The sequence below is a fragment of the Caretta caretta genome, chromosome 28 (assembly GCF_965140235.1).
Source record: "Caretta caretta isolate rCarCar2 chromosome 28, rCarCar1.hap1, whole genome shotgun sequence".
Lineage (NCBI taxonomy): Eukaryota > Metazoa > Chordata > Testudines > Cheloniidae > Caretta > Caretta caretta.
The window spans coordinates 6,778,576-6,803,746 of NC_134233.1; the positions used below are offsets into that span (position 1 = coordinate 6,778,576).

The window sequence follows — 25,171 nt, forward strand, 5'->3', positions numbered from 1 at the left end:
TCCTGGTTCGTAGGAAGGCTCTTCAGCCAGCTCTTCCCAAAGATTATTATCTAGAGGCCACTTCCCACAGAGAACGATTATGGTTACAGACCCATCCTGAAATTAGAGCAGGATATTTTCAAGCTTTATCTCATCGTAAAGTAACATAATTCGAACATGGCATCACAGAGGGGAAAGCAGTCCTTCATTTCATATTTATTGCTACTGATCTCACTGACCAACTTCCTTTTCTCGGTGCTGCTTTGAGCACTTCAGGGAGTTTTTCCTCTTCTCCCTTCCAGCTGTGGTTATGGGACTGCAGCAGCTCCCCAGGTGGCCAACTTTGTTCTTTCGCTTACATCCTTCGCTCTTATGTGGGGAGTCCGGCACCCTATTACCAAACTGCTCTGCCATCGCCTGCAGGGCGGCCGCACTGGCCAAGAATCTGGCAGAAGAGAGACCCAGGAGGAGAGAAGGAAAGGCTGAGTATCAGACACACTTTTTCACCAGGACAATAAATGTGTACAACCTCCTGATATGTTCTCAGTTACTCCCCCTTCCAAGGAAACCCTATTCTGCTCTATTATGCTGTCACGGGATAAAAGGAGAGGTCCTCTCGTGGATCAATAACTGGTTAAAAGGTAGGAATAAATGGTCAGTTTTCAAAATGGAGAGAGGTAAATAGTGTGTCCCCCAGGGGGTCGGTACTGGGATCAGTACTCTTCAACATATTCATAAATGATCTGGAAAAAGGGGTAAACAGTGATGTGACAAAATTTGGGAATCATTAAGAAAGGGATAGATAGTAAGACAGATAAGATCATATTGCCTCTATATAAATCCATGGTACGCCTACATCTTGAATACTGCATGCAGATGTGGTCGCCCCACCTCAAAGACATATTGGATTGGAAAAAGTTCAGAAAAGGGCAACAAAAATGATTTGGGGTATGGAGCATCTGCCATAGGAGGAGAGATGAATAAGACTGGGACTTTTCAGCTTGGAAAAAAGACGACTAAGGGGGGATATTCTAGAGGTCTATAAAATCATAACTGGTGTGAGTAAGTAAATAAGGCAGTGTTATTGACTCCCTCTCCTAAGACAAGAACTAGGGGCCACCAAATGAATTAATAGGCAGCACGTTTAAAACAAACAAAAAGAAGTATTTTTTCACACAACCCGCAGTCTACAAATGGAACTCCTTGCCAAAGGATATTGTGAAGGCCAAGACTAAAAACAGGGTTCAAAAAATGAACCAGATATATTCATGGAGGATAGGCCTATCAATGGGTATTAGCCAAGATGGATAGGGATGGTGTTCCTACCCTCTGTTTGCCAGGAGCTGTGAATGGGGGACAAGGGATAGATCACTTGATGATTACGTGTTCTGTTCATTCCTTCTGAAGCACTTGACATTGGCCACTATGGGAAGACAGGATACTGAGCTATAGGGACCTTTGATCTGACCCAGTATGGCCGTTTTTATGTCCTTATGGCCCTATGCTCCTTTCATATATATTCCTGGGATTCTGCCTTACAATGTGTCCCTGAGATCTCACTCAAAATGCCCCAGACAAGCAAACACTCTGGGATCCTGAAGCCTCTGCCACCCATGTTGTACCTTGTCGCTCATCACTAACCCTTGATGCTGCTCCTTTCTATAGACTGTGAAAAGGGGGGAGGCAGTGCAGGAGCCTTCTGGGGATGCAGATCCAACACTTTGGGAGAGACAGATTGTTTGAGGCATCAGATTGCTGTAAGCCAGGGGCGGGCAACCTGTGGCTCCAGAGCCACGTGTGACTCTTCAGAAGTTAATATGCGACTCCTTCTATAGGTGCTGACTCCGGGGTGGAGCTACAGATACCAACTTTCCAATGTGCCGGGGGTGCTCACTGCTCAACCTCTGGCTCTTCCACAGGCCCTGCCTCCACTCCAACCCTTCCAGCCCACTCCCCTGAGCCTGCCGTGCCCTCGCTCCTCTCCCCTCCGCCCAGAGCCTCCTGCATGCCACGAAACAGCTGATCGGGCGGTGCGGGGAGGGAGGAGGAGACACTGATTGGCGGGGCAGTCGGTGGGCGGGAGGCGGTGAGAGCTGGGGGGTGGAGTTGATGCAGGGCTGCTGACATATTACTGTGGCTCTTTGGCAACGTACACTGGTAAATTCTGGCTCCTTCTCAGGTGAAGGTTGGCCACCCCTGCTCTAAACCATGCAGTCTCCCCCTAAAACAGGGGCCTGTTCCAGCCCTGAGTCTGGGCTACCGGGATCCCTCCCACAGGGCAGGGTGCCCACAGATTACAGCCTGAAAATAGGTATGTGAAACTAACTCCTGTTCTCCCTGACAGGCTTCCCCTAGATCAAAAGGCACCCCAGGCAAGAAGCGTCTGCGATGCCCCCCCTCACATGTTAAACTTTTGAATATTTTATTTTTATTGCATTTGCAACTCATTTCATGATTTTGATGCAGAATTTGTATGCATGATTTTCTCTGTCATATAAGATGATACATTTGCAGGCTAGGATCTGTACATCTGTTTTTATTCATGCCAGAAATAATCAAATACAAAAGTTTATTTCCTTTAAGCATATAGAATTTTTTTTTTTAATTTTAACAGTAACTGAAATGTACTAACATCTAGAAATTGAACAGCCACCAACACAGGGTGGACCAGTCTTAACTAGTGTTACAGTGAGAAACAGCGTTGGACTGTTAACCCGAGTCCTTTAGTTCAAAGGTCACTTTCTCGACTTTGTCCTCATGAACTGAAGCACAGCATTAGAGAGATCCAAAGACTGGCTAATGGCATTTTCAAGTGATAAAATAACAAGTGACGTCGGTCTCTCATTGGCCATCATAGACTGAATAAGTTTTAATGAGCCTGAGCTTCAAGGCGAGGGTAGCTCTGTCCACCTCCTTCCTCTGTGCTGCTGGGCACCAAGTCCCTGGCGGCCAGTAGGTAAAGCCGGGAATACAGGGTGGGGTGCCAAGTGGCAGCAGGACTCTTGCCACCAGGGTTCAGCTGCCCAACTTCCTCCCCGTGCCGCTAGGCCCCAGTCACCTTCAGCCACTAGGTAACCCAGGAACTAAGACAGGAATGGGGTGAGAAAGCAAGTCAAGCTGAGCAAGGCAGGCAAAAATTCATCTTGCCTTCGTGGGCCACTCACAGTGAGGTCCTTTTTGAGTGCCATGGCTGACAAAAACATCCCAGACAGAGAAACAGCAGGCCAAACAGAAACCTAGTAACTCTCAAAGTAGCTCAGCCAGGAGCGCATTAGACTGAAGATTTAAAGGTCCCTGCTTCAATCCCAGGCTTCGGCATGTTGTTTTGTCCCTTTGTGTGCAGGGGTGGGCTGTTTTCTGGAAGTGCAGCGGTGCCTTTACCCGCCGTGAGTCCCTCATTTCGGGCTCTGCAGCAGGAAAAAGCAGCATGGGCTTGTGCACCCAGGTGGCCCACCTGAGCTTTCTTTCTTCTCTTGCTCTTTCTCGGCAAGGGGAAGAAAAAGAAGCTCTCCTTCAAGCTGGAGTCACAAGGGAGACATAAAGACGAGTTCCTGAGCGCCGGCTCCAGTCCTTTGCTCTCCCAGCTGACCTACCGAAGGGCTGTCGCCACTTTCTCCAGGTCTGCCCATCAGTGTGTGCCCGGGTGAGAGCCAGCCAAGTGGATGGAATTTGAAGGGAGGGGCAGAGCTCTGTGACAGAGTTTCTGTAGTGTAGTGGTTATCACGTTTGCCTCACACGCAAAAGGCCCCTGGTTCGAAACCAGGCAGAAACATGATGGTTTACTTTTTCTAGCTCTCCAGCAAGGCGCTCCTACTTCTACCACTGGCCTGTCCCTGGGGTAACCCCGACCCCCGCAGGACAGAGGGTGGTGAAATGAGCTGAGAATCTAGAGGGTCTAGGCCAGTCACCTTTTGGAGCCTTGTGGCTTGGCCTCCTCTGCCCTTGGACGTTGGCCTATGGAGGCCAGCTCTTCTGGCTGCCCTCCTTTGCGTGACTTGCCAAAGGAGGGAGTGAGGCAGGAATAGGGCAAAAGAGGAAAGTCATGCTGAGGAAGACAGGGCAGAAGCTAAGTGCCTCAGTGGGGTTAGCAGAGCGTCACCGTTCGTTCTGCCAAAGCCAGGGGCGGTGTGGTTGGCTGCTGGGAGGTAGAATCCTGTGCCTGCCTCCTGGTTTCCCAGGGATGGCTACTTGCAGTCCAGGAGAAGAAGGATGTTTCTGGGTGAAAGGAAGACAAGCAAAGCGGAGTCTGAGTTTGTGTGCGCCCGTGCTCTTTTCTGGCCAAGATGGGGGTGCGGTGATGGGCTTGAGAGGCTCCCTGCCACACATGGAGCAGCGAGAACCACTCCTCCTTTGTGGCCGACCCGGGGGCGTGATTGACGGCTTTGGAAGCGGGGGTAGGGCTGGCTGTGAGCAACTGGGATCCCTTCTGAGGGCCGAACCCATGGTAGTGTGGTTGGCTGCTGGGAGGTAGAATCCTGTGCCTGCCTCTTGGCATCCCAGGGATGGCTACTTGTAGCCCAGAAAAAGAAGCATGGTTCCGGGTGGAAGGAAAAGAAGCAATGGTTAAGCCGAGTGGGATCCTTTCTCATCAAGATAGTGTGCTGTGGTGGGCCTGGGAATTGCCTGTGAGCAGTGGGTGGACATGTTCCAGTGAGAACCGCTGCTCCTGGTGGCCTTCCTGGGGATCTTGGCAGCTTTAGCCAGCTTCTTGGTGGCTATATTCCTGCTCAGAGCCACGGTCTTCTTCTCATGCCATATCCTTGTCCTAGCTGCTGATTGAATGTGAAGGAGCCAAGGTGCTGGTGACTTTAGCCTGCACCAAGTTGCCTTTGCTCATCAGACTCCTGAACCCCAACTGGATGTGGTTCTTGTTCTTCTGCACAGCATAGCTGTTAGGGGGCTTATTCCTTCACCCACTTCCTTCCCTGGTCCTTCTCGCATGAACAGAGAGCAACAATACCCCAAGTCCAAAGGTGCAAACAATTCGATGTTTATTGCGGTGAACTTCCAGCAAGCATGATTCCAGTTTCCTTCCTTAGTGTCCCCCTTCCCAGTTCTGACACCTCAGAGCCTTACACCTGTGTCCCTGTTCCCATTTCCCCCTTTAGCTAAATATGATTCCAATTTCCCCACCCGGGAGTTCGGCTTAGCTGTACCTTAACCAAGCATTTTCCTGAAATTTAACTAACCAATCCTAACATATTGTAACATGATTATTTAACCAATTATATCCCACCACCTTAATTAGTTTACACCCAGCAAAATTAATTATACAGCAGACAGAAACAATCACAGAACTAGACAGAGATGATACAGACAAACAATAGGGAAATGGGGACTACAGTGATAGAACAAAGACAGAAATGAGGATTTCACATCCCAGCTATTGATAAGTCAGTTCTTGCCTGACAGGATGCTATCAAACTAAGTTTCCTTTTACATCTTCTAGGCACTTCCCTTTCTCTGGAGGCGATAGGCATTATCAGGACAGTATTGTATTACTATCAGCCCAATAGCACCAGATTTCAATGTGACTAGGTTGGAATGTGAGGAGGTGACCTTTCACTTCCCAGCTTATGGCTGCCTCTGCTGCTTAGCCAAAGGCCTTAGCCCTAAGCACAGGGGCCTCAGACTGTCACAGTAAGAGAAGGCCCTTACACCGGCAGACAGTGATTTTGATTCTTTTATACCTCTAGAACTAGCCAAGTGATAAGAATACACCTAAATTCTTAGAGTACAGGCCTCTACAGACAGGCCTGAATATCTATATCCTAACAATAGCCTCTGGAGAACACGGATCTGCAAATGTGTATTCATATTATACCTTTGTTTAATTTATGAAAACATAAACTAGACACAGAAGACTGGAATGATTTCAGTTGATAGCCAGGTTTGCTATGTTTTTATGCATTTGCACAGTGAAACATTGAGGGTTTACAGTCATTTCAAGAATCCTCATACAGTGGAATTCATGAACATAATGGAGAATGGAAATGAAAATGTTTTCCTTTTTTTTTTAAAAAAAAAAGCGCTTCTAAGAGGGCACTTCAAATTCAATTCAATTCATGGAATTTGAACCACAGACCACTTGATTTGCAGTCAAACACTCTACCACTGAGCTATACCCCTATAACAACAGTGGGCTGGAGTCATGATCTCCAGGACTTTCATAGAATCATAGAATATCAGGGTTGGAAGAGACCTCAGGAGGTCATCTAGTCCAACCCCCTGCTCAAAGCAGGTCCAATCCCCACTTTGAAGGACAAACCCTGCTTCAGCGAGCTCCTTTTCTACTCTCAGACCACAGGTGGGTCTTCAGCTTTAGCTCCCCCCCCGCCCCGTGTGGAGGGGCTTGGTGTTTGGTCCCCCTTCCCGGGGTTATGTAGTAAGTTTCTTTGGCAGCAGGGGGTTGCAGTGAAATGAAGTTTGAGAAACCCTGGCACAGAGCATCTTCATTACCGAGCTGCAGCAGTGTAGACTCAATGTTTGAAATGTAGACTTGTCCTTGGCCTGAGAGGAAGACGAGACTTGGCTCTCTGGGTGCTCAGGCACTGAAGGTACAGCCATGAAGACACCACACACCAGCCTTCCCTAGTTGGCAAGAACCAAACCTCCACAGAAAGACCCCCATGGTTTCCTAGGCCAGCTCCCTAAGCACTCAGCCACAACCACTTAATACAGGGGCTTTTCTACACTATGGTTCTGTTCTCATTGAAAGGTCATTTCCAATTCTTTGCTCAGACCAGCTTACCCAGCACACTCGCTGCTGTGCAGTTCTGTAAGTGTGGCCATGGCTGAACAGCGAGGATTTCTGCCCATATCCCTTCTGGCTGGAGCATGGTTAGAGTGTGTTTGTGGTTAATGATTTTGCTGTAGATTGTTCATTCCCTGCTTTGACAATTCAGACAGTCCCTTTTCCTGTTGGATCTCCAATAGCAGGGGCGGGTTTTCTTTGGGTCACTGAGATTTTGTGGGGAGTTGGTGGCTCCTTTCTTTCCTCAGCCTGGAGTAAACCCTAGCTTTTTATTCCATCGTCATGTTTCATGGAATAACAGCAGCAGCATGAAGAAAGAGGAGAGGGAATATCTCACTGTCAGGGCTGAAGGTGGCCACGTCCCCTCTGTCCGAAAGTTGCCATTGAAGGAGAGAAGGTTTCAATGCAATTGAATGCCCTCGCTCAGACTAGAGACACAGAAAGATTTTGCTGTTCATGGATCTGTGCAAAGGAAATTGTGTCTCTGGGTGAAACTGAGGAGGGAAGTGAAATGCCCACGTGGTGACGCAATGCCCTACGGCATGACTGGAGTGGACTCACCTGGGATTGACATGACATTTCTTTCTGTCAAGTAGTGAGAAATGTGACATTAATTCAGATGCGGAATTGAGGCTTCTTTAGCTCCTTGTAAAAACTTGAACTTGATTTCCCAGAAGGGAGAGAGGGAAAGTCTGGAGCTGCCTTTAATCCCAGTCTGAAATACAAGGGAGAATTCTGGAATTGAAGGAATGGGAAAAAATGGAGAGGAAAGAGAGAGCGAAAACACCTCTTTTCTCCTCTTCCCCCTCCCAGCAAGAAATATTATCAATGAGGAAACTCCTCCCCAGGACCAGCCTTAGGGAAAATGGCACCCTGGGCAAAACTTGTACTTTGGCACACCCATTGCCCCAGGCCCCTGTGGGCTCCCCACTCCCCCTTTGCCCCTAGTTCCTGCACTCCTAACCCTTGCACCTCCTTCACCCCTAACCCCTGTCCCCTCCTGTGCCCTAACCCCTACACTGTGTCCCCTTTGCCCTTAACTCCCATAGTCCCCTCCTGCACCCCCTTCACCCCTAATTGCTGTACCCCTCCTGCACCCATGTGGGGAAACTGACCTGTGTGCATGGGGCACCTGGCATTGCTGCCTTCTTCTCTCTGGAATGCTGCTCTTCCGGGGACCCCTAGGGGTTGCGGAGGTTGAGGGGGGTGAGGAGTGACTTCAGAGCTCCCTGCATCCAGGTCACTTTCCTCCCCTGGGCTGTATATGGGGAGGGCAGAGAGAAGCAGCTTCTGATGCTCGCCTCTGAGCACAGCCCAGGTGGGGAAAGTGACCAGGATGCATGGAACACTTCGTGTTGCTCCTTGCTCCCCCACAACCCTCTATGGGGCCATGGAGGAACATTGTGGGAGGGGCTGAGCTGGGAAGAAGCAGGGAGAAATCTGGGAGCCCCCCCCCCGCCCCAGGAAGCAGTTTCTGACACTACGCTGGCAGAGTGCACAGCCTCCCCAAAGCTGTGTTGCCAAGGGGGCAGTGGCGGGTTGCCACATTGGCCAATGGGGCCCATGATTAGGGCCCCTGGCCAAATTAGGCCCCCTGGAAAAGTCTCCCCTATGTCAGCCCCAGGGCTGGAGGTGCTCTCGCTCCCTGCTATGGCCGGGGGACTGCAGACAGGGCACAGAGCTTCTCTGTTCTCAGGGCCACAGGGGGGTTAAGGAGCGAGCAGGGTGGGGCAGTGGGGGAAGGGGTGGAACAGAGATAATGTCGTTGATGGGGCCCTGGGTGGAAGGCGTGAAGAGGGTGGGGCTTCAGGCAGAAGGGGGGGGGGGCAAGGCCATGGTTCCAGTGCCGGGGTCCCTGCACTTCTTCTACCTTTCCCTGGGCTTTGGCATCACTAGTCCCTGCTTAGCGAGATGGGTCAGTGGTCCCCAAAATGTGGGGTATGCCTCCTAGGGAGGCGCAGAGGAATGTTCATGGGGGCACCTCAGGGCCTGAGCAAGCCCCCATGGAGGGCAGGGAGGGAGCACCACTCAGTTCCACTCTGCCCCTGCTCTTCAGATTCGTGATGTGACGGAGAGACTGCCGAGACTCATCAAGCCCTCGGATCGCTACCCTTCCTGCTTCTCCACGTGGGCACCAATGATACTGCCAAGAATGACCTTGAGCGGATCACTGTGGACTACGTGGCTCTGGGAAGAAGGATAAAGGAGTTTGAGGTGCAAGTGGTCTTCTCGTCCATCCTCCCTGTGGAAGGAAAAGGCCTTGGTAGAGACCGTCGAATCGTGGAAGTCAACGAAAAGCTAAGCAGGTGGTGTTGGAGAGAAGGCTTTGGATTCTTTGACCATGGGATGATGTTCCATGAAGGAGGAGTGCTGGGCAGAGACGGGCTCCACCTAACAAAGAGAGGGAAGAGCATATTTGCGAGCAGGCTGGCTAACCTAGTGAGGAGGGCTTTAAACTAGGTTCACCGGGGGAAGGAGACCAAAGCCCTGAGGTAAGTGGGCAAGCGGGATACCGGGAGGAAGCACAGGCAGGAATGTTTGTGAGGGGAGGGCTCCTACCTCATACTGAGAATGAGGGGCGATCAGCAGGTTATCTCAAGTGCCTATATACAAATGCACAAAGCCTGGGAAACAAGCAGGGAGAACTGGAGGTCCTGATGATATTAAGGAATTATGACGTGATTGGAATAACAGACACTTGGTGGGATAACTCACATGACTGGAGTACTGTCATGGATGGATATAAGCTGTTCAGGAAGGACAGGCAGGGCAGAAAAGGTGGGGGAGTAGCACTGTATGTAAGGGAGCAGTATGACTGCTCAGAGCTCCGGTATGAAACTGCAGAAAAACCTGAGAGTCTCTGGATTAAGTTTAGAAGTGTGAGCAACAAGGGTAATGTCATGGTGGGAGTCTGCTATCGACCACCGGACCAGGGGGATGAGGTGGACGAGGCTTTGTTCCGGCAACTCACAGAAGCTACTAGATCGCACGCCCTGGTTCTCATGGGCGACTTTAATCATCCTGATATCTGCTGGGAGAGCACTACAGCGGTGCATAGACAATCCAAAAAGTTTTTGGAAAGCGTAGGGGACAATTTCCTGGTGCAAGTGCTGGAGGAGCCAACTAGGGGGGGAGCTTTTCTTGACCTGCTGCTCACAAACCGGGAAGAATTAGTAGGGGAAGCAAAAGTGGATGGGAATCTGGGAGACACTGACCATGAGTTGGTCGAGTTCAGGATCCTGACACAGGGAAGAAAGGTAAGCAGCAGAATATGGACCCTGGACTTCAGGAAAGCAGACTTTGACTCCCTCAGAGAACTGATGGGTAGGATCCCCTGGGGGACTAACATGAGGGGGAAAGGAGTCCAGGAGAGCTGGCTGTATTTCAAGGAATCCCTATTGAGATTACAGGGACAAACCATGCCGATGTGTCGAAAGAATAGTAAATATGGCAGGCGACCAGCTTGGCTTAACGGTGAAATCCTAGCGGATCTTAAACATAAAAAAGAAGCCTACAAGAAGTGGAAGATTGGACAGATGACCAGGGAAGAGTATAAAAAGATTGCTCGGGCATGTAGGAATGAAATCAGGAGGGCCAAATCACACCTGGAGCTAGCAAGAGATGTTAAGAGTAACAAGAAGGGTTTCTTCAGGTATGTTGGCAACAAGAAGAAAGCCAAGGAAAGTGTGGGCCCCTTACTGAATGAGGGAGGCAACCTAGTGACAGAGGATGTGGAAAAAGCTAATGTACTCAATGCTTTCTTTGCCTCTGTCTTCACGAACAAGGTCAGCGCCCAGACTGCTGCGCTGGGCAACACAGCATGGGGAGTAGGTGCCCAGCCCTCTGTGGAGAAAGAGGTGGTTAGGGACTATTTAGAAAAGCTGGACGTGCACAAGTCCATGGGTCCGGACGAGTTGCATCCGAGACTGCAAAAGGAATTGGCGGCTGTGATTGCAGAGCCATTGGCCATTATCTTTGAAAACTCGTGGCGAACGGGGGAAGTCCCGGATGACTGGAAAAAGGCTAATGTAGTGCCAATCTTTAAAAAAGGGAAGAAGGAGGATCCTGGGAACTACAGGCCAGTCAGCCTCACCTCAGTCCCCGGAAAAATCATGGAAGAGGTCCTCAAGGAATCTATCCTGAAGCACTTACACAAGAGGAAAGTGATCAGGAACAGTCAGCATGGATTCACCAAGGGAAGGTTATGCCTGACTTATCTAATCACCTTCTATGATGAGATTACTGGTTCTGTGGATGAAGGGCAAGCAGTGATGTATTGTTTCTTGATTTTAGCAAAGCTTTTGTCATGGTCTCCCACAGTATTCTTGTCAGCAAGTTAAAGAAGTATGGGCTGGATGAATGCACTATAAGGTGGGTAGAAAGTTGGCTAGATTGTTGGGCTCAACGGGTAGTGATCAATGGCTCCATGTCTAGTTGGCAGCCGGTATCAAGTGGAGTGCCCCAAGGCTCGGTCCTGGAGCCGGTTTTGTTCAATACCTTCATAAATGATCTGGAGGATAGTGTGGATTGCACTCTCAGTAAATTTGCAGATGATACTAAACTGGGAGGAGTGGTAGATACGGTGGCAGGTAGGGATAGGATACAGAGGGTACCTAGACAAATTGGAGGATTGGGCCACAAGAAATCTGATGAGGTTCAACAAGGATAAGTGCAGGGTCCTGCACTTAGGACAGAAGAATCCAATGCACCGCTACAGACTAGGGACCGAATGGCTAGGCAGCAGTTCTGCGGAAAAGGGGTGACAGTGGACAAGAAGCTGGATATGAGTCAACAGTGTGCCCTTGTTGCCAAGGAGGCCAATGGCATTTTGGGATGTATAAGTAGGGGCATAGACAGCAGATCGAGGGACGTGATCGTTCCCCTCTATTCCTCATTGGTGAGGCCTCATCTGGAGTACTGTGTCCAGTTTTGGGCCCCACACTACAAGAAGGATGTGGATAAATTGGAGAGAGTCCAGTGAAGGGCAACAAAAACGATTAGGGGTCTGGAACACATGACTTATGAGGAGAGGCTGAGGGAACTGGGATTGTTTCGTCTGCAGAAGAGAAGAATGAGGGGGGATTTGATAGCTGCTTTCAACTACCTGAGAGGTGGTTCCAGAGAGGATGGTTCTAGACTATTCTCAGTGGTGGAAGAGGACAGGACAAGGAGTAATGGTCTCAAGTTGCAGTGGGGGAGGTTTAGGTTGGATATTAGGAAAAACTTTTTCACTAAGAGGGTGGTGAAACACTGGAATGCGTTACCTAGGGAGGTGGTAGAATCTCCTTCCTTAGAAGTTTTAAGGTCAGGCTTGACAAACCCCTGGCTGGGATGATTTAGTTGGTGTTGGTCCTGCTTTGAGCAGGGGGTTGGACTAGATGACCTCCTGACGTCCCTTCCAACCCTGATATTCTATTCCCCAACCCCACCCTCAGCCTGGGCCCCTGGCTTCTGGCCCAGCCTCATCACCCTTACACCCGTCCGCACCCCACTTCCCAGGAAACAAGAGCCCCACTCCCAGCCCTGGTTCTCGACTGCAGCTTCCGAGGGGCCGCAGACACGGATAAGAGGGCACAAGTTTGGGCACCACTGGTTTAGGTGAAGTCCTCAATCACTTCTATGCAGTCCAATAAAAAGTATTCCTCACCCACCTAGCCCCTCCATCAGGATGGACTAGGTATGTTCTGCTGCCCTTCACTCATACAGGTCTGTTCCTGAAGTTTTTCCCCCCCAGCTCCTCACTAGATGTGAGAGGGGAGCTCATTCAGACCCTGCTTATGCTTAGTATTTAAAAACTCCTTATTAGCCCTATCTCTGCTGGCCTTAGATTTCTCCTCCTGTCCTTTTTCTGACAGCTCAGATGAGGTGGCCGAGTGGTTAAGGTGATGGACTGCTAATCCATTGTGCTCTGCACGCATGGGTTCGAATCCCATCCTCATCGAAGGCGTTCAGTCTTCTCTCTTCCTTTACAAACAACCATATCCCCCCTTTGGTACAATGACAGACCAAACCATGGTGCTTCCTGCAAACAAAAACCTTCTCAGGTACTCAGATCCCCCGCTTCAAATGAAATGTGGTGCTGAAAGAATTGTCTAGCTCTCTATATCTTATCTCAAAAGGTAATATCCTCATAATCTCCCCCAAACACCCTGGGACCGCCCCAAATTATTAAAATGCCCCCATCCACAGCAAGGCCACGACAGTGACCCACAGCTAGAGTGTCCAGGCCAAGCTGTTCTGAAGGAGGCAACTCAAACATTTTCTCTCTGCTTCCCTTGGCAAGGTCTGACTGGGAAAACAAAATCCCCCAAATTGAAAATTTTCTTCTGAAATACCAGATTTGAATGAATTATTATTATTATTATTATTATTCTCTTCTGATCTCTGAATTATTTCAGTTCAGTCTTTGTCCTCCTGATGTGTTTCCAGGTGTTGAGTTGTGGGGGAGCGAGGCCAAGTCATGATGTCTCTTCCCCTCTTTCATAGTTTCTTCCAACTTTCTAGAAAGCTCCTTTGCTAGGATGTGAGTCAAGCAGTGTCCATTGTCTCTGTGCTATCTTGGAGAAGTCTGCATTATACACGGTTTCTGGGATAGACCTTGCGAGTGTGGATACCTTTAATGGGCCAGCAGCGAGCCTAGCTTTACATTGACAATGTAGAACGTGAGACTCATAATCGGTGGTTTTGAGTCGTAAGTGGGTGCCCTACCTACTCTGGTTGTGTGCTCTAAGAGTCATCTCCTTGCTTTCCATTTAAGGTCAGGGTGGAATATTATAACCAAGTGTTCTGGCAAAACTTTTCCCCTGGCCTGCTCAGTGAACCCTTTGCTGAGAAACTTTCCATGTATTTGACTGCATGTCGGTTTCCTATATTGTTGGATGAGGCCCGAGGTGCTGGACGGGAAATGTCCATGGAAAACTCAGATATTCCTGTTCTCCGAAAAAAAGGCAGGTATTAGTTAGACACCATTGCTTCTAGTATTCCTGTGGAATCCAAGGCTAGCTGAAGAATTTCTGTCTATACTAGAAAGAATCATTCCATTGTAAATACAAATGAAATGAGATCTGCAGCTCGAGTCAGTGCCCTTTAAAAATATTTGCTAAGAAAAAAGCCATTCTCTCCCGTGTTGATAAGGACAAGGAGCCCTCTTTTACTCCCAATTTCAAATGTGGAATGAATGGAGATTTTTGTTTAAAAACTTTCATTGCCCTGTGGGAATCGAACCCACGACTCAGCTGTTAAAACCCCAGAGCCCACCACTTAAAGGACCACGTAGGGCCATTTCTTTCTGACAACCAGCTTTGGCTTTCTCAGGCTCCTACTTCGCCAATCTCAGACGCTGCTCCAGTCTCCATTGCCCTGAAGGGACAAGAAGAGAGAGTGAAGGATCCCCTGTGCTCAGTGTCACAAACCGAGCCCCAAAAATGGACGACATGGTGTCACAATCTCAAATTATGCTTCCAGTTCCTCCATCAGCTTCACAGGAGCAAAACAAAGAAATCACAAGAGGAGCAATTTTCCTCTGCTTTCATTGACCCCAGTGCACTCCTCTCCGCTTCTTCTTCTGTTTATAATCTGGAGCCTCTCTCAGGGGAAAAAATTATTGAGCTGAAAGTATTTCTGGGATAGAAACCCAGAGAGGGGAGTTGATGCCACCTGATGGGAGGCTGATTCATTTTCACAGGTCTCATGGCTTTAGCTGCCCCTTAGTGTAGCTCTCATTTTGTCAGTGCTGCGTTCTGAGGAAGATGACAAAGTGCTGAACCCTGCTTCTTTTGGGCCACTGGGAGCATGGGGATTGCACACCAGCTGCAAGCCCTTCTGTCCTCTCCTTGTCCTGCTCGGCTACCACAGACTCTTTCCCACAAATGGTTTCATCAGATGCAGGAGGGGTCTAAGGACCTACAGGTTTCCCTCACCCACCTCGTAAGGCAAACTGTGATTCCCTTCTCTGACACTCCTGGGGCCACATATTCTTTGAGAAGCTTCTCCGCAGGAGATCTGATGTCATGCAAAAATGTGTGTGTGGCTTGGGGGGAACCTACTTGTCTACCCCCTCTCTGGGAGCTGAGAAGCTTTTTCTGACTCTCCCCCACTATGTGAGTCAAAGAGCATCTCCCCATGGTGGGAGACACTAAATTCCACCCTCCTGTCCTTGTTTCTCTGACCAGCTGGTAAATCAACCCCAGCTCTCTGATGTAGAAACCAGCATCTAACCAGCCTTGTAATAGCCCCTGCTTGCTAGCTGGAGAGTGAAGGAATGAAGACAGAAGGCAAATGTCAGAAAAGGAATCTCAACTCACACTGGGACTGTGCCTTTGAAAAAGTGCTACAGACAGCCTGGCTAGCTCAGTTGGTAGAACATGAGACTCTTAGTCTCAGGGTCATGGGTTTGAGCCCCATGTTGGGTGCTTGATCTTACTACCTTAAGTGTGCTTTTTTCTTTATATGGTGAGCCCAAAATGAAATGCACTTTCTTGCCTCTCAACAATCTTATGCAGGAAATGTCTCTTCTTCTTAGCTTAGATAGCACAGGAAGAGAGAACAAACTGACATTTCCACATATTCAAGGGACACCATCATAGGACCTAACCACATCAGCCACACCATCAGGGGCTTGTTCACTTGCACATCTACCAACATGATCATAGAATATCAGGGTTGGAAGGGACCTCAGGGAGGTCATCTAGTCCAACCCCCTGCTCAAAGCAGGACCCATCCCCAATTTTGGCCCCAGATCCCTAAATGGCCCCCTCAAGAAGTGAACTCACAACCCTGGGTTTAGCAGGCCAATGCTCAAACCCTGACTTATCCCTCACCCTGAGAGATACCATCATGTGCCAGCAATGCCCCTCTGCCATGTACATTGGACAAACCAGACAGTCTCGATGCAAAAGAGTAAATGGACACAAATCAGACATCAAAAATTGTAACATTAAAAAACCACTAGGAGAGCACTTCAATCTCCCTGGACACTCAATAACAGACTTAAAAGTGGCCATTTTTTAACAAAAAAACCCTTCAAAAACAGAGTTCAATGAGAAACTGCAGAACTGGAAGTAATTTGCAAATTTTACACCATCAACTTAGGCCTGAATAAAGACTGGGAGTGGCCAAGTCACTACAAAAAATAATTTTCCCTCTGTTGATACTCACACCTCCTTGTCAACTGTTGGAAATGGGCCACATCCACCCTAACTGAATTGGACTCGTTAGCATTGACCCCCGCCACACACACACACACACTCTGTAAGGTAACTCCCATCTTTTCATGTGCTGTGTATTTATACCTGCCTACTGTATTTTCCACTCCATGCATCTGATGAAGTGGGTTATAGCCCACAAAATTTTATGCCCAAATAAATTTGCTAGTCTTTAAGGTGCCACAAGGACTCCTTGTTGTTTTTAAAAATATTAAGGGCGCAGTAAGGAAATTAGTATCTCAGAGCTTGTGGTAACATCATTTGAAGAAGAACAAGAGGTTGATGTGAAAAAGGGCAAAGGAAATAATGGTATTTCAAAAGGGAAAAGTGGTGTTGTGTGTGTTGAAAGGCTGGCTTAGAAATTTCCAATTGTTATTTTCTGATCCATCCCACCCTTCAGCAGCTAGACTTCAGGAATGGAAGAGGCTACTGATCCTTCTCTCCAGCTGCTTAATTCTGAAGACTAGTCTATGGAGCTGGCTGAATAGTTTTTGGATGAATATTTTATTTCCTGAAATATTTTGGTGGACCAAAAATGATTTTTTTAAATTTTGTTTCAACAAGAAAACTGAAAAAAAATAATCTTGGGTCAACCTGGATGATTATTAATTAGTATTATTATTATATAGGTTAGGCTAGCTAGGAAGGAAATAAATGATTTGCACAGCTCTACTTGTATGAAAGGTCCACAATCGGAACATGCCTATGCTCTGTTCTGAGGCCGTTTGAGTTTCACGTAGTATCCAAAACCCATCTGAGCACGATGAAGTACCAGTTGAGGGAACAACAAGTGAAGATATGTGTTGAAACCTCGCTGGCACCTGACCAAAATGACCAATGAGGAGACAAGATACTTTCAAAAGCTGGGAGGAGGGAGAGAAACAAAGGGTCTCTGTCTATATGCTGCTTTTCTCAGGGATAGACCAGGAATGGCATTTTAGAACTTTTAGTAAGAAATCTAGCTAGGTATGTGTTAGATTATGATTTCTTTAAATGGCTGAGAAAAGAATTGTGCTGAATAGAATAACTATTTCTGTCTGTGTATCTTTTTTGTAACTTAAGGTTTTGCCTAGAGGGATTCTCTATGTTTTGAATCTAATTACCCTGTAAGGTGTCTACCATCCTGATTTTACAGAGAGGATTTCTTTACTTCTATTTACTCCTATTTCTATTAAAAGTCTTCTTGTAAGAAAACTGAATGCTTTTTCATTGTTCTCAGATCCAAGGGTTTGGGTCTGCCGTCACCTATGCAAATTGGTGAGGTTTTTTATCCAACAATTCCCAGGAAAGGGGGGGTGCAAGTGTTGGGAGGATTGTTCATTGTTCTTAAGATCCAAGGGTCTGGGCCTGTAGTCACCTAGGCAAATTGGTGAGGCTTTTTACCAAACCTTGTCCAGGAAGTGGGGTGCAAGGTTTTGGGAAGTATTTGGGGAGAAAGATGTTTCCAAACAGTTCTTCCCCAGTAACCAGTATTACTTTGGTGGTGGTAGCGGCCAATCCAAGGACAAAGGGTGGAATATTTTGTACCTTGGGGAAGTTTTGACCTAAGCTGGTAAACATAAGCTTAGGAGGTTTTTCATGCAGGTCCCCACATCTGTACCCTAGCGTTCAGAGTGGGGGAGGAACCTTGACACAACCCTCTCTGCTTCTTCTTCCTCCTACCTAGAGGCTCTTCCAGGAAAACACATGGAGCCAATCCTAACTCTATCCTAGAAGGCCAGGGCGGGGTTTTGATAGCACCTCACACGAGCTGATAGGAGTTAGATTCCGTGTAACGGGGCCCTTAGCTTTGCCTGCTCCCTAGCCTTGCTCTCTCAAGGCTCTTAGGCAGGAAATGTCTCCTCCTGTCTCTGAGCTTTAGTGGAACAGAAAGAGAGGACAAATTGACATTGCCATCATCCTCCGAGAGTGAGAGAGAATTTTCTCCTCTTCCATTCTAGCCTAGCTAAGAGAGGGAAACATAACCCTTCAGGGGCTCACTGTCCCCTTCAGCGATCTGTAGCTTCTCTACTTCTTCCTACATTGGTGCCAGCTCTGCATTGGGCATACAAGTACTTCTGTGTCAGATCCTTCCCAGCCCTCTTTATTGTCACAGAGATTGTTTCAGGCTGCGGATGGAGTCAGCTCTCTGTCTATCGACTGGGTCACACTGTATCCATTCCTTGTATATTTCTGTAACTCCTCGTTACTGCATTTGTGATGATTTATAAAAACTGGACAGAGAGTAAAACGAGATGGCATTAAAACTTTAAAAAAAAAAAAAGTCCTGTCCTCAATGTATAATATTGGAAATTGTTTTGTTTTCTGTTTCTTTTATATCAATTTACTGTGCTAAAAAAATCAAGGGAACAGGAAGGAAATTTGTAGCTCAGAGCTTGTGTTAACATGGTTTGAAGATGAGCAAGTTGCGGAGTGTTAAAAAATATTATGGGAAAAACGTTATTTAGAAAGGGAAAGGTGATGTTGTATAGCCAGCAGCTGTGAAGTTATCCTTATATCGATCCATGTTAATGGCCTGGAGCCAATCCCCCCCAGAAACAACGGCTGAGAATTCCGGAGAACTCGGATCCAACAGGGCAGTGTTTGGTCTAGGAACAGAAAATTCATGGGCAGATAACAGGTATTAGCTGGATTACAGAACAAAGTTTAAGCTCCACAATGATTACGCTGTGACTACGCTTGCGATTTCCAATTATTATGTTCTGAGTCCTCACATCACAACCCTGCCTAGCCAGGAAAGGAGGGGAAATGTGGTCATCAGGAAATAGATTTTTCTGACATGGAAAGGGTACACGAGGCTGTTTGTGGTTAGCTCAAAATAAACAAAAGCGAGGGGGAACACTGCTGGCTGGGAGGTCACTAGGCAGGACAAAGGGTTGGGATTCTTCTATGCTCAGATTTGATATGTAGCTGGCAATCTCCCAAATGATGGTCTATTCCGTCCCTCAACATGCAGGCTAACGTTCTCCTTTTGAACTTCAAGTTTCATGAAAGGAAAAAAAACAACGAGGAAGAAAGCATAGAAGCTATGGATGTATTTGAGAAAGGAGTTGGATGGAAAGAAGACAACAGGAGCCACAAGAGAGAAAGCAGCACTGTTTCTGCCTGGTTTTGAACCAGGGACCTTTTGCGCGTTAGGCAAATGTGATAACCACTACACTACAGAAACCGGTTACTGTCACTTTTGGGGCCCTTTTTGAAGGCTCTCTCAGTAGCCACTACATCAGCTGGTGTCACTTTGAAGAACAGGGAAGCAAACGGCACCAAGAACTTCTGTTTTAACTCAGACAATCATCACAAATGCTGCAAGGGCACCTCCAATTTGCGCATCTCACAATGACACAAAACACAGACAAATCTCACAACCAACAAAGCTCACATCCACTCTACTTTTTCATGGACATTTCCCTGACAGCTTCCAGTGACAACCATACAAAACACTGAAATGCAGTAAAATAAAGATGAGTGAGGGAAACCTGCAGGTCCTTGGGTCACTACAGTTTCTGATGGAAGTATCTGTGGGAAAGGGTTCGGCTTACTGAGGAGGAAAAGGAGGCGAAAGATGGACATGCAGACGCTGTGCAAACACCATGATCCCGTAACCAATGCGCCGGGAAATCAGCACTTTGGCTGTTTCCTGCCTGCACAGAGTTGACAAATGGGGCAACCAAAGCTGAGAAACCTGATACAATGAATCAGGGGGGAAAAGCAGATCTAGTTCTACAAAAGGGCGTAGAGCCTGGGCTTTCAGGTACAGAGTTTTCCAGCAGCATGAAGATGAATGGGGAGTTGGGGTGGGGGGAATATTGTATTTTTTGTTTGACTTGCAAGTGAAGAATGGAAAGTAAATTTTTGTTAGAAAAAGTCCTTCCCCAACTGGGAATTGAGAGTAAGAGCACAAAATTCTAACCACTGGGGAATGCATGCACACAGATTTTTGTCAGCCATACTAGGCTTTCTCCAGCAACTGTGTCTCCAAGTGACGAAGCTGATTGAAATGAGCCAATGGAGTGTGATTTAAACAGACATCTCTATTCAGAGACCAGAACACTGACTTGAGATATAGAGTCTTGTGCCTTAGACCGCTCAACCGTGCTGACGGTACAGAAAAACCTCTTCGATCAACCCTAGCGAGACCTGGGTTTCATTTATGGCCAGTAAAGAGCTGAGTATTATTGTCTAGATGTAGGAGTTAAAGAATTTAAACTAGGAGGAAGGGCCAGTTTTCCCATCACTTCACACCTTTTACATCCAAACCTCATGACTTTCTGAATGAACCGTGCTCATTCAACCAGAAGATGTTGGGGTGGATGTAGGAGTCACTGGGGAAAATTCTCTGGACTCTGTTACGAATGAGGTCAGACCGGATGTACATAGTGATCTAGTCTGGCTGTAAAATCTAGGAATCAACACCAAATATGATGTGAAATTAATCCTCAGAAACGGCTGTTCCCCATCCATTCTGATCCCAGCAAAGGGTTATCCAAGGAAGGGGGCGGTTTAGGACAAAGAGAAGAAAGAGGTCTTCCTCTCCTCGGAGGAATTAGGCTCCAGTTTCATCATGTGCTGAGCTGGCTTCTCTTTTCCCACCTACCCAGAGGGTCGCACAATGTATTTCAATGTATTCAAGCTATAGCTTCCTGTAGAGAAGGGGGTCTGAATCCCATTTCTGTCCATAGCACAGACAGTTTCTTGACTGTGTTCAAAGAGGCAGCATTTCAGCTCTGAACTGAGTCAGGCTCCAAGCGTGATGAAAAGTGTGGGAGGAAGAAAAATCTAACCTGCGAAGGAAGGAGACAGCTCCTTCTAAAGGAACTCTTTGTGTTCATTCCTGCTATGTACAGAAGTGGCTGGATACAGCAGATTCTAACGCTTGGTCTCTTCAAGGATAAGGAAAGATCCAGAATGTCCTTTACCTGAAGAAGGGAGATGATTTCTGTGAGGGATGGAGGCCTCATCTAATGGGTTTAATCTGTCACCAGAAGCTGGGAATGGGCAACAGGGGATGGATCACTTGATGAGTCCCTGTTCTGTTCATTCCCTCAGAAGTACCTAGCATTGGCCACTGTCAGAAGACAGGATACTGGTTAGCTGGACCATTGGTCTGACATAGCGTGGCTGTTCTGATGTTCATTTTCTAGTGATTGCTCATTAAGTGAATGCAGCTCCCTTTCCCTCCTCAGGAAATACCTTTACTGTGCAAAATACCAGCGCTTTGCACAGAAAGGAGGGAAAGGTTTCACAGTAACAGCCGTGAAAGTAACAAGAACGTCTGGGGGGGGGGAGGGTAGGAAAAAACAAGGGGAAATAGGTTACCTTGTATAATGACTTAGCCACTCCCAGTCTCTATTCAAGCCTAAGTTAATTGTATCCAATTTGCAAATGAATTCCAATTCAGCAGTCTCTCGCTGGAGTCTGGATTTGAAGTTTTTCTGTTGTAATATCGCAACTTTCATGTCTGTAATCGTGTGACCAGAGAGACTGAAGTGTTTTCCGACTGGTTTATGAATGTTATAATTCTTGACATCTGATTTGTGTCCATTTATTCTTTTACGTAGAGACTCCTTACCATGTGTATGATAATCAAGTTTGGCCATTTCCAGCACAAATCCAGGTTTTCTCCCCCCCTGCCCAAAACCCACTCTCCTGCTGGTAATAGCTTATCTACCTTACAATGTGTATTCAAATTCAAAGAGACTGTTGAATTGGAATTTATTTGCAAATTGGATATAATTAACTTAGGCTTGAATAGAGACTGGGAGTGGCTATTTCATTATGCAAGGTAACCTATTTCCCCTTGATTTATCCTACCCCTGCCCCCCTCCAGACGTTCTTGTTAAACCCTGGATTTGTACTGGAAATGGCCCACCTTGACTATCATACACATCATTGTAAGGAGAGTGAGCACTTTAGATAAGCTATTACCAGCAGGAGAGTGGGTTTGTGTGTGTATGTGTGGGGGGAGAAAACCTGGATTTGTGCTGGAAATGGCCCAACTTGATTATCGTACACATTGTAAGGAGATAAGCTATTACCAGCAGGAGCGTGGGTTTGTGTGTGGGAGGGGTTTTCATGCTTTGTGTGTATAAAAAGATCTTCTACACTTTCCACAGTATGCATCCGATGAAGTGAGCTGTCGCTCACGAAAGCTTATGCTCAAATAAATTGGTTAGTCTCTAAGGTGCCAAAGGAGGGGAAGGAAATGGACACATGATGGCGATGTAACCTAAGAAATGAAACACAACAGGCTTGTGTGTACATTGATTCTGAACAGCAAACGAATCTGATTCCCATATCATGAAAAGACAAAAAGCCATTTCTTTCTATGGCCGGGAACACTCAGAGAAAAGAGTCCCAATAATTCCTGCCCGTTTACTTATGAATTCTTTTATGTTATAAATAAATTTGCCACAAGATTTGTCTGAACGTGAGCTGCCTGTTATTAAAAGCTGGTTCCCCAATTCAGTGCCAACTCCTGTGGAGATAGAGGTGGTTAGGGACTATTTAGAAAAGCTGGACGTGCACAAGTCCATGGGGCCGGACGAGTTGCATCCGAGAGGGCTGAAGGAACTGGCGGCTGTGATTGCAGAGCCATTGGCCATTATCTTTGAAAACTCGTGGCGAACCGGGAAGTCCCGGATGACTGGAAAAAGGCTAATGTAGTGCCAATCTTTAAAAAAGGGAAGAAGGAGGATCCTGGGAACTACAGGCCAGTCAGCCTCACTTCAGTCCCTGGAAAAATCATGGAGCAGGTCCTCAAAGAATCAATCCTGAAGCACTTGCATGAGAGGAAAGTGATCAGGAACAGCCAGCATGGATTCACCAAGGGAAGGTCATGCCTGACTAATCTAATCGCCTTCTATGATGAGATTACTGGTTCTGTGGATGAAGGGAAAGCAGTGGATGTATTGTTTCTTGACTTTAGCAAAGCTTTTGACACGGTCTCCCACAGTATTCTTGTCAGCAAGTTAAGGAAGTATGGGCTGGATGAATGCACTACAAGGTGGGTAGAAAGCTGGCTAGATTGTTGGGCTCAACGGGTAGTTATCAATGGCTCCATGTCTAGTTGGCAGCCGGTATCAAGTGGAGTCCCCCAAGGGTCGGTCCTGGGGCCGGTTTTGTTCAATATCTTCATAAATGATCTGGAGGATGGTTTGGATTGCACTCTCAGCAAATTTGCGGATGATACTAAACTGGGAGGAGTGGTAGATACGCTGGAGGGGAGGGATAGGATACAGAAGGACCTAGACAAATTGGAGGATTGGGCCAAAAGAAATCTGATGAGGTTCAATAAGGATAAGTGCAGGGTCCTGCACTTAGGACGGAAGAACCCAATGCACAGCTACAGACTAGGGACCGAATGGCTAGGCAGCAGTTCTGCGGAAAAGGACCTAGGGGTGACAGTGGACGAGAAGCTGGATATGAGTCAGCAGTGTGCCCTTGTTGCCAAGAAGGCCAATGGCATTTTGGGATGTATAAGTAGGGGCATAGCGAGCAGATCGAGGGACGTGATCGTTCCCCTCTATTCGACATTAGTGAGGCCTCATCTGGAGTACTGTGTCCAGTTTTGGGCCCCACACTTCAAGAAGGATGTGGATAAATTGGAGAGAGTCCAGCGAAGGGCAACAAAAATGATTAGGGGTCTGGAACACATGAGTTATGAGGAGAGGCTGAGGGAGCTGGGATTGTTTAGCCTGCAGAAGAGAAGAATGAGGGGGGATTTGATAGCTGCTTTCAACTACCTGAAAGGGGGTTCCAAAGAGGATGGCTCTAGACTGTTCTCAATGGTATCAGATGACAGAACGAGGAGTAATGGTCTCAAGCTGCAGTGGGGGAGGTTTAGATTGGATATTAGGAAAAACTTTTTCACTAAGAGGGTGGTGAAACACTGGAATGCGTTACCTAGGGAGGTGGTAGAATCTCCTTCCTTAGAGGTTTTTAAGGTCAGGCTTGACAAAGCCCTGGCTGGGATGATTTAACTGGGAATTGGTCCTGCTTCGAGCAGGGGGTTGGACTAGATGACCTTCTGGGGTCCCTTCCGACCCTTATATTCTATGATTCTATGATTCCTCTGCTAGAAACACCCCCAGGTCCCTGCTCACCCCAGTAGGGGCAAAAAGAGAAACCCCCACTGGGTGCTGCCCTTAACTCCAGGCTGCTGTCCCAGGGAGGGGGTGGGGACTGATCGTTTGCTGCTGGGGAGGGAGGCAGTATAGGCCTCTGGCGCTGAGCTCCTAGCACTTGCCCAGCCCAGGCTGTCCTCTGCGTCAGCGGCTGCTCCCCGCATGCTCTCGAGTCAGACATGCAGGGCCCCCAGGGGGACAGAGGCTGGGACAGGGCAGCAGCCTGGCTTGGGCTGGGAAGATGCTGGGAGTTCCCGTTCCCTGAGAACTGGCCTGGCTCCCTTCTCAACAGCAAACAAACAGTTCCACGTCCCCTCCCAGGAAAAATCAGCCTGGAGCCAAGGGCAGCACTGGACAATTCCCTTTACTTCCCATCGAGGCGTGAGGGAACCCAGGGCGTTTCTAGAAGAACTTTTGGAACTGATGTGGGGAAACAGCCTTTAATAACAGGCAGCTCTAATTTAAGCTAACTGGGTTTGTTTGTGTTTTACAATTCACTATCGCACTAAATAATCCTTCAATCCTAGCGTCACCACCAGGGCCATCCTCACCCCTACACAAAGTACGCAGCTGCAAATTTCCTGGCGCCCTGTGCAGCTGGGTGCTGCTCCAGCCACTGCTCCACGTCCTCTCCATAGCCCCCACCACACTCCATCCCTTCCCCAAATCCCCACCCCTTATCTGCCCCACCCCGCCTCTTCCCAACCCCTGCTCTGTCCCAGACCCTCCCCCACTCCCCTGAGGACTGTCTGGGTTACCAATCCCCCTTCAAGTCTGGCCTGCAGAGCATCCTGGCTGAGGTGTCTCCCTGTGCTGGGCCCACTGCCCAGGGTCCCACCTCGCTCTCCCCAGCTGTTCACCACACCCGGCTCCGGACTGCTCAGCTCCAGCTTCACTCTGCCTCGCTGCTCTGCCTCCAGCTCCCTGGGCTGCTTCTCTGGCCCCTCCGGCTCCGGTTGCTGCAGCTCTGCTCCCAGGACAGGTGTCACGGAGTCCCCGGGCGATGCTCTGGACCTGCTCCCCGTGAAGCCAGTCAGGACTCTGGGGCAGTCGCCTTTCTGTGAGCAGCCTGTCTTCAGGACACAAAGCTCACACAGCTTCCACCTTGCAGG

The 25,171-nt window shown here is 47.9% G+C and overlaps 1 protein-coding gene and 4 non-coding genes across 5 annotated transcripts in view; 4 read left to right on the forward strand and 1 right to left on the reverse strand.

Annotated features, from left to right (window-relative positions):
- LOC125629204 (uncharacterized) overlaps positions 1–25,171 on the forward strand; it is a 570,105-nt gene that overhangs the window by 337,426 nt on the left and 207,508 nt on the right. The window lies entirely within an intron of this gene.
- TRNAV-CAC (transfer RNA valine (anticodon CAC)) lies at positions 3,679–3,751 on the forward strand. Its single transcript has one exon. It is a non-coding gene; the product is annotated as a tRNA-Val (tRNA).
- TRNAS-GCU (transfer RNA serine (anticodon GCU)) lies at positions 12,593–12,674 on the forward strand. The gene has a single exon. It is a non-coding gene; the product is annotated as a tRNA-Ser (tRNA).
- TRNAK-CUU (transfer RNA lysine (anticodon CUU)) lies at positions 15,072–15,144 on the forward strand. The gene has a single exon. It is a non-coding gene; the product is annotated as a tRNA-Lys (tRNA).
- On the reverse strand, positions 19,033–19,105 carry TRNAV-AAC (transfer RNA valine (anticodon AAC)). Its single transcript has one exon. It is a non-coding gene; the product is annotated as a tRNA-Val (tRNA).